The sequence below is a fragment of the Helianthus annuus genome, chromosome 11 (assembly GCF_002127325.2).
Source record: "Helianthus annuus cultivar XRQ/B chromosome 11, HanXRQr2.0-SUNRISE, whole genome shotgun sequence".
Lineage (NCBI taxonomy): Eukaryota > Viridiplantae > Streptophyta > Magnoliopsida > Asterales > Asteraceae > Helianthus > Helianthus annuus.
In genome coordinates, this window is record NC_035443.2 from 46,158,570 (window position 1) to 46,168,367 (window position 9,798).

The following is a 9,798-nucleotide window of genomic DNA, read 5'->3' on the forward strand; positions in this document are numbered from 1 at the left end:
ATTTCTTCAACTCATGCAATAAAGGAGGCTTTTAAAAAGATAATGTTTTATTATTTGGTATATAAAATTCAGTTATTAAACCTGTGTAATACACGGGGTTATAACCTAATATACAATATATATGCATTACAATATTTTGTAAAGCATCAATTCGTGCTCAGGCTCTTGGGCAATGCTAATGTGGAGCTCAGGCTTTACAGGGGTAGGGATGGTGATCGTATAGATTAGGTTATAAATTAAAGTGGGTTTTTGTATATATTATTAATGATCAAGTATACCCACTTTTTGATTGTAACTAACCGTTATGTTTAAATTATACTTAATGGATGATGTTTGACTTAATTTGACTTTGTTTGAATATGATGTTCTGTTTGAATGCTAGTTTGATTCATGTGTGAACGGTTTTGCTTGAATGGTAGTTTGGTTATGTTTGAATGGTAGTTTGGTAGTTCTGTACATTAGTGGCAGTTTGAGGATCATATAGTTTGACTTCTGTTTAAGGATCTTGGTGGCAGCTTGAGGATCATATAGAGGATGATGTTTGAGGATCATGCATGACTTCTTTGAGGATGATGTACATTAGTAATTTTGACTTCTGTTTGAGGATGGATGTTACAGGATCATTAGAGGATGATCATGTACACTAGTTATGCATCATAGTTATGCATTAGTTACAAGATGATGTTACATGATCATTAGAGGATGATGTTTGAGGATTAATGTTACATGATCATCAGAGGATGATGTTTGACTTCTGTTTAAGGATGATGTACATTAGTTATGCATCTGTTTGAGGATCATTAACAGTATAACAACAATGAATACAGAGGATTTATGTTACAGTCAATGCATATAGAGGATGATGTTTGAGGATCATGTATGCATCTATATATATACATGATGATGTTTGAGATGGATTTGGGCCATGTGGCATGTGATTTTGGAGCTTTTTGATGATGTGGCATCTTATGATGGAGGTGTTTTGTGAGTTTAGGAGGGAATCCATTATACAACATTTTATTCACAAAAAATGCCTCATTGGACACAGGATCCGAATTATAATTGGGTCAAGTTAATGGATCCTTTATATTTTTTTTTTCTCATTCTTCTTTCACACGCTTGCATTTTACTCATCTACAAACCCTAGAAAAACAAAGCTGCAACTCTCTCTCTCTCTCCTATCGCCACCGCCAAGTTCCTCCATCAGTTTCACAAGAACACAAGATGACGACGTTTCCTTCTGATTGAATCATCTACGATCCAGAAAATACAATCCATCGGATATGTAAACCTATCAGGTATTCTAATCGGGATTTGAGAGTAATTAGGGTTTTCTAAAACTTGTGGCTTCTTCTCTTTCCCTTAATCAGAAACCCTAAATCAATCGATGCCGCCACCACAATCATTCGGTTCTTAATCAACCTCCAAAGCCGCCATTTCATTTCTGTGTTGCGATAAGAATACCTGCTAGGTTTACGATAACAAGTTCTCGAGGTTTGCGATAATACAATTGTGAGGTAAGGCTAAAGATCTTCAGTTCTGTCATATGTGAACTCTCTTCTTTTTTCTGTCATCCTTAACATGGGAAATGTTTAAATATTTGTTTTAATGTCGTTTTTTTTTTTTTTTTTCTGTTTCTGTTTGTGAACAGATCTAGGGATTTTCTTGCTGTTTCAAATGAAAATGTCAATGCAGTTGTCGGTAGATTGATGAATCATAGTCCTTGTGAGGTACTGCAATGGAGATGCGGTGATGGTGATGGAAGTTTTAATTGTTCGGCGCGTGCAGTCGAACCAAGAACTGGCATTGAGTTCCCACATTTTCAAAGCAAGTAATTCAAGTTTTAATACAGAGGTTGATCATTTTCATTTCATTGTTTTTTTTTCAATCTTTTTTAATTTCTTTGTAATTGGTTATAAGCATTAAGAACTGGCATTTAGTTCCCAACTATATTAGATTACATTACGATAAGAATACCTGCTAGGTTTACAATAACAAAGTTGATTCTGTTATATTTAATTGTGGGTTGTCATTTGCTCATAGGAAATGTATTTAGAAATGGTGCAATAAGAAAGGGGATATAACCTCTGAGATTTGCATTCAGGTTTGGCCTTTTTTGGTCCAGAATTTTAATAATTTGGTGAATTTTTTTATTGAAATGCTATTGAATTTGACATGTTTCATATATTTATTCACCGGATTACGCTCTTTCACCCGCTAGAACCAATCCAGATGTCATGACTATTGATATCAGGTACAGTTGCAACAAAGATTTGGCAAAAAATTATTCTTTGTTTTTTTTTAATCGTTCTGCACAAGGTTTACTATTTTTGATTCTCATTGTATTTTTTAGGCATGCATGGGGCCTGCAAATTGATCTCTGGGATGCTCACTTCTTGGCTTTTGCTTCTGAGAATCAGTTTCTTGAACCGGATTATGATGATTACGGTGTATGAAGTAATAACAGCATTTGCGTACCTCCGGTTTATGGTTGGCTTTCTTTGTAAGTGAAAAAAAAGTCTCATGTCACAAATTTTGTAAAAGGTCATATAAACTTATTATTGTTTGCTTAAATTAAATGTCAGTTGATGTTAATATTGCTGATATGCCAGGTTTGCTGCTCACAAGAGACCTCGGGATGCTGCCAGAAGGTTCGTAAGGTAAAGATATCGATACTGATTTGGCCTTTTTCATGCCCTAATTTTGCTTCAATTGATAACTTATAGAAATTCATTTATGTTTTTGTTTGATTTCATTTTGTTTCACTGAATTTGATGAAGCTAGAGGTATGACTTGAGAAGGATTTACATGAATGAGTGAATGTGAATTGGTGATTCTTTTAGTTATTTGGTTTGGTGATAGTGTGATGGAAAAGAATTTGTGTTTTTCGACTCTGGCACACCTTGTGACCGTGTTTAGCGTAGTCTCTGTGGCTTCTTCGACTGATATTTGGTAAAGCAAAGTACCAAGGTCATGTTGAATGAATATGGTGGCTACCGAGTTTCTCTGATTTCTTTCTCTGATGTGTATGGTTGTAAATCATTCATATCATTTCTCCTTTCTGGTAATTATAATTACAACGATGCTGCTAATGAAATCATACCACTATTACTTAGATTATCTTTTTATGATCTGTGATTTTTTTTTCAGTTTTAACCGAGCTTAAGTATTATTTGAATTTATCATTATCATCTTCAGTTCATTTTTATGTTGTCATAGTCCAAGAATAGAGGCTTGTCATTGGAAGAGAACCCGGAGAAGATGTTTCAAATATTTTATGACTCTCAAGATTTCTACCTTGTGAGTATAATATATCATTTACAGTTCATACTTAAGATACATTATTAGATCATGAGTATTTCCACTGTTTGGTTTATAGTTTATTACAACTATCGGTATCCCTTTAGGCATTACCTGTCGCACCAGGTGTAGTAGTAGAGTTACGTTCACCATCCCATCTCACAAATATCCTAGCACAAGCATTAATTTATGAAAGAAGGTGAATAAGTTTATTATCAAACAACTGGCTAATAAACAGCTACTGCACTCTCAAATGCATTCGTAGTATCTTTAAATTACAAATATTAGTCTTAGCATCAGCGGGAAGCAGAGTTAGTCCTTTTCTATTATATTGCACTGTTCAGTTTGTCTCAATTTAGCGCTATTATGTTTGAAACTTATGTAATGCATACATTTTGTATACAAATGTCAGCTCAAGGAACTTGAAAAGTTGTGCCCCAGAAAAGGCGTCATCGGTCAATCTTTTAAAGACGTTGTTCAAAGTCTGGTGGATGATGACCTGGTCTCGAAAGACAAAATTGGAACCTCGGTAACCCAGAATTTCCGTTTTTGCTTCTTAATCTAAATTATAAAGTAAGAGTTTATAAACCTATATTAATCTGGAAAAACTCCAGGTATACTTTGGAGTCTTTCCCAGTTAGGGCAACTGTTTGTGAAATTTGCATTGATATAGAAGGTGTGATCTACTTTTTATTATGTCTTCAAGTAAGAAATTAGCATCAGATTGTTGTAGATTTTGAGTTGAGGCAACAAGTTTTGAATTTACTAAATATGTTCTTTCTAAGAATTTACTAAATGTTTTTTAGCCAATTGGAAGCAATGCTCCTGCTGGAAACGACTCTGCCCTACGTAAAGCAGAGGATGTTGTAACCAGCATGTTCGCAAAGGGTTTCGTGTAGACGCGGCTAGGTTTCTTCCAATTAGAGCAATGACGTTTAATGAGCTGTCAAGGGGCCGAGTATCAGCTTCGTTAAAGCTCTTCAGGTTTGATTTCAGTTTAGGTTAATTTGATATGTGTTTGCCTGTGGTTATCGCGTGGCTATTTTTATTCAGAACACCCTTTAATTTAAATGATACATGTTGCTGGCTTCTCTATTGTTTCATGATGCGTTAAATTTTTTTTGTGGGAAAGTGGTTTGATTTCATTTCTCTAGGGTTCTTAACTAATATTATTCATGTTTTAACTTTTTTTTTTATTTAAAGCGGGCTGAAGGGGCTCGAATTGTTGTTAACAAGATTCCAGGTATATATGTTCGTCATTGCTATTTGCCTGATGGTTCCATTCAGGCAGGACATCTTACATTTCTAGGTGATTGCTAATGTGTCGTTCGGAGGGGATGGGTAATGGGTCAAAATGGATAGAGTTTTGGAAGATGCACATGTTTGGTCATGGGTCAAAGTATATTTGGCTTAAAATAAGTAATATTTTAGCACGCGTACACACTAGGTTGGGTTTGGTTGATCCACATGATCCAAGGAATGAGGGTGATTTAATTTCTATAGTTCATGACTGTAAATCTGAGTTTTATCATCTATTCTAATTTTGAGGGTTTTAAACTTGCTTATCTTGTGGGTTGAATTATGTATAATGAAAAAAATGATGTTGAAAAATGAGATTTCATTGCTGTAAAATGGTGGTTAAAGTGCTGAAAAGTGTGCTATAAACAGATGATGATATTGTTGGTTGATCAAAGCAACGTTTTGTGTTTACTAATGATTTTGGATATGTACACACTTTTAATAGTTATGATTTGACTCATGCGAATTATGTCTATGCGGATTTTTTTTCTTTTTTTAACTAAAGAAACCGAGGTTTGACGGGCTCCAACTTTTTCACTCATTTCTCATATAAATTTCACTTGACCTTAAAAGAAAGTTTTTTTATGTGATTTGCAGGTAAGATTTGTTTGTTCGGAACCTAGAGTGATGATTAGTTCTATAACTGAATTATAATTGTGAAACTAAAGAGGGAAACGGGAGTAACGAGTCGTTTCCTGAACAAGTTGAGGAACGCGTTGAAGAAAGCAACGATCTTGATGCTTTTAAGGTACTTAAAATTGGTTATTTGAAAATGCTGATGGTTATACAACATTTACACATCTATAAAAGTATTTTTTTATATAAATAGAGAGTTCCCTTAGTGATAAACAAGGGTGATAAACAAGAATATGGTTCCCTTAGTGATAAACGGGAGTAACTATTCAAGTATGGACATTTATAAAAGTATTTTTTATATAAATAGAGAGTTCCCTAAAGTAAATGTTTTTAAGGTACTTAAAACGGGAGTAACGGTATTTATTTTCCATCGTTTCTCTTAACTTTGATGTAATAATATAAATAGAGAGTATGGACATTAACAGTATACTTCCCTTAGTGAAATTAAAACCATATTCTTTAACTATTCAAGTATCATAGAAGGAATGTACTAAAGGCAAGTGATGCTATCTGATGGCTTCACTTCTGTTCAATATAATTTAAGATACGAAATACCCGTCTCTCATAGTCTTACAAGACTTGCATTGCATCTCTGTTAACACTTTGAGGGCCTTTTCCGCATTACTTTCTTGCCAAACACCCACGAAAGCGTTTAGAACTAGGATCAAAACGATCACCACTGGTTCAACGTATGCTTCGAATGCAGATTCGTTGGTTTCTTTTTGTTCAAAGTATGCGAGAACGAATGAAATGAAGGCTGCAACCAGAAGGATTTTGACAAGCATATCATCAAACTGTTTAAAGTATACAAGTCGCCATAACGGTTTGATGACCCAGTTGTTGCTAAAAAAACTATATATTACAATATATTGGTACATGATTACTATTTAATTTATGATAATTGAGGGGCAGGTTGACTAATATCTGTTCATTTTTTTCTTGGATTGTTGGCATTATCCTTTTGAATGCTATGATTGCATTTTAGTAGTCTTACATTTCAGTCACACGTATAGTTACAAAATATTTTAGTGGTGCAGAGCCTTCATTTTAAATCTTCAGCCTAATTTCTCATTATGAATAGGTTTCAGCCTAATTTCTCATTATTAATAGGTTTGAATTTTTGGAGTGAAGATTGTATTCTGATTGTGGTAATTTTTTGGATCTTTCTAATATGTTTATGGTATACATGAGTTTATGACTATCTATTTTAATGTGTTGATGGATGAATCATGAATGGTCGTTGTTTAAGAAATATTGTTTTGGGGGCAACAAAATTTGATTTTGTTAAATACTTACACTAGCTTGACCCTTTTATATTGTTTTTTGCAGATGTTTAAGATTTCAAAGGCAGATGTTTTCAAGTATCCAGACACAGTATGTAATTATTCAATCAAATAAGATTGATAAATTGATGAAAAAGGAAGTCAATCATTTACGTGTAATCATTAAAGCTCTATGTTAAGCATAAATAGTGTATGATGATATGATTCGAGTTATTAAAGATTGCAGGTTTTTTCATCACTACTTTGGTGGGGTGGTAGAGGTTTTGTGCCTCTTGGGGAGAAATCACGGTTCAATTCCTGGTATGGGGTAAAACGTGGTGTAATTTAGAAGTAGTGTTATGTAACCTTTGCCGTTCAAAAAAAAGGATTGCAAGTTTTATACATTTTATTTGTATTCATTAGAGTTCTATGTAATATTAATGGAAGTATTTCACCTGAAACAATGGGATTTTATATTTTCATGAGAGTTCTATGTAATATTCATGGTAGTATTTCATTTGAAAACACCTCAGTAAAAAGTAAAAACTATGAGATTTAAATATGTTATACTAAAACTATGGTGTGCAAATTCCAGTCATGTAACATCCAACTTTATCTAATATATGAAATTATTAGAATATATTTTTCTTCTCAAATGTCAATGAATACCACAAATGAATTTTGTATATATTTTATTATTTTTATATTCATTTTCAAAATCATTTTTTTTATATATTTTTTGAAATTATTATGGAATATTTAATTTAAATATCTTTAATTTCAATCATTTGACAGTTAGAACTCAAAATCCGTTAGTACAAGTTGGATGATCCAAATCAAAAGGTCCGATCCATATTCATTCGGATCCGTGTCCATCTCAAATTAAATAGGTATTTTGTAGAGAATTAATAGTATTGCAATTTCTATTACTTATTGCTGTATTCGTTTTCATATTAGCATTAAATTGGATCTGAAAATGTTCTTTATTGACAGATCTTTTTTGTTGATTTGAACTGTATGTTGCTTTGTTTGACCTAGAGGTCATGTTGTGAGGCACGAGAGGACTAAAGAGGTATATTTGTACAAAAAAAAAAGTTGAATTGAAATGGTTGTTCATTACAGGAACGATTATGTCTTTCTGCGTACAAAAAACTCGTATTCATTATCTTTTCTGCAAAGACTGGGAAGGGTGAATGTTTGATGGTTTGCTCATTTTATCATCATTAATCATCAATATATTTCGATTCTATTGGAAACCCTAACAGCCCTCCCTTTTGTTTGTTATTTTTTAAAGGTTTTTTGGGATGTTTAGTGTAACACCTCGAAATTTTGCGTCCAATAATGTATTGACACGTGTCTTGAGTTTACACGTGGTATTAAATACAGAATAAAGGACTAAAGTTGACAAACATGGAAAGTATGTAAATTCGAGGGTTAAAAATGTCAACGAGGGATAAATACATTGTACAGTAACCCTAAATGATGCTCGTACCTTCAAACGGATAAATCATGGATCGTACGGAACGAAATACGGAAGAAAGTGAGAGATTACAAACTACAGGGGTTAATTGTGTCAACATGTTTAAGTGATACCTCTGAGTGACCCTTTAACATACCCGAGGCTTTGTAACAGTAAATTACGCTCACTAGAATATACGATATAAATTTCGCGAAGTTCCGTTTTAAAACGAGAAAGTTATGATCAATTTTGTATGCAAGGGGTTAGAAGCGTCAACAATGAAAGATAAGGCTTTTCGGATAGTAATTAAACTAACCGGGGACTTAACGGCGCGGGTAAAAGTCACGAGGCCCTTATTCGTAAATAAACAAGGCCCAAAACGCAAAGTTACCCCTTCGAAACCGAAAGGCCAGGGCATTTATGGCAAAAGATTTGAAAATCTTGAAAATCAGGTCTCAGGCGACCCGCATTAGAGAAACAAGGAAGCTCACGCGGGCCGCGAGCCATATGAAGATTCGTTGCCTGACATAAGGATTCAGGCGGCCCGCATAAGGGTAGCCTGATCCTTAACGCGGGCCGCGTCAGACCGCCAGATGCAGAAAACATGCACAGGTTCACTGTTTGATGTTTTAACCGACCTTGGGTGCAATTATGGCAGCATGGGCGCCCCCTACACGTCCCCTAGCACTCAGGGACAGCTGCTGATCATCCATGAGCAATTATAGACTTAGTTGTGATGATCTTGTGCTCAAATTTTCACTATAAAAGGCCATGTAGTGCACACATTTGAAACACACCTCAAACCTACTTTCTTGATCACTTCTGGAGCTCAAGAGCATTCTTCTAACATCTCTGGTCATGCACCAAGCTTCTGTAATATGCCTAACCCTTTGTGGTTTAATTTTCCATAGTTTTAGCTTGAAAGTCAATCCGTCGTAATTAACGATTGACTTTACGATAAATCACAAATGGTCCAGTGGTTTGTCGAATCAAAGGTAGTTTTATGTTGGTAATCATGTAGGCTTTAAACCCCTAAAAGGGCACCCTCTGATTCCCACTCTAACTAGTCCGATTGTCGAGTCAAACTTGCTTAGAAAAAGTCAACAGAATGCTATTTTGCGATTTTAAGCATAATCAGTAATGTAGATGGCGTGTAATCTGTTTTAGCACTCATATAACATGATAATAAGAATATTAACTAGTCTAAGCTTGTTTGATCCGACCAGTTACTGTTTTGACCCGGTTCGGAACCGAAAGTCGCAAAACTTTGACTTTTGCTTTGACTTCAGTTCTGACCCGTTATGGTATGATTTAGATATGCCTTAGGACTCTCTTAGGACCAGGTTACATGATGGTATAACCCTCTGTGACCGGTTCGTTGTTTGTCCGAGTCTTTAACACATTTCCGTTAAATGCTTAAAAGTTGACCGTAACGCCCTTTTCAATTTAAAACGAGAATTTTTGACATGTGAAAGGACAATAACCTTAGTCACGGATTTCTAAGTATGTCCCTAAAATTTCACGTCAATCCGAGGTCCAGAATAGGAGATATGCTAAATAGCGCAATTACGGAAACTTTAGTAATTAAATGGCGCAATTAGCATAACGCCTATCTAAACCCAAATTTCGACACCAAACCTTTTACCCACTGATGTAAAATAATATTTTGAGATTTTTAAAGATTTTTAATGATTTTTAACCTGCGGTTATGGCATCGGTTCGATAAATACCGAATATACCCTTTTCGAGCATAACTTGAGTTCTATAAGGTATTTTGACCCGATTCCAGTTGCTACTGATTTAAATAATAAATAAAGTATTTTGGACTTTATAAACTGTTCG

General features: G+C 34.5%; 1 long non-coding RNA gene across 4 annotated transcripts; it reads left to right on the top strand.

Annotated features, from left to right (window-relative positions):
- The first annotated feature begins 1,143 nt into the window (after window positions 1-1,143).
- LOC110891988 lies at window positions 1,144-6,872 on the top strand. 4 transcript variants are annotated; one of them, XR_004872463.1, is made up of 11 exons: window positions 1,144-1,517; window positions 1,652-1,854; window positions 2,044-2,254; window positions 2,354-2,503; window positions 2,613-2,660; window positions 3,220-3,300; window positions 3,713-3,829; window positions 3,915-3,976; window positions 4,107-4,284; window positions 5,197-5,347; window positions 6,565-6,872. It is a non-coding gene; the product is annotated as an uncharacterized LOC110891988 (long non-coding RNA). The 4 variants fall into 4 exon arrangements; XR_002565741.2 differs by having other exon boundaries at window positions 3,915-4,005; window positions 4,107-5,347; XR_004872462.1 differs by having other exon boundaries at window positions 4,107-5,347.
- The last annotated feature ends 2,926 nt before the right edge of the window (window positions 6,873-9,798 follow it).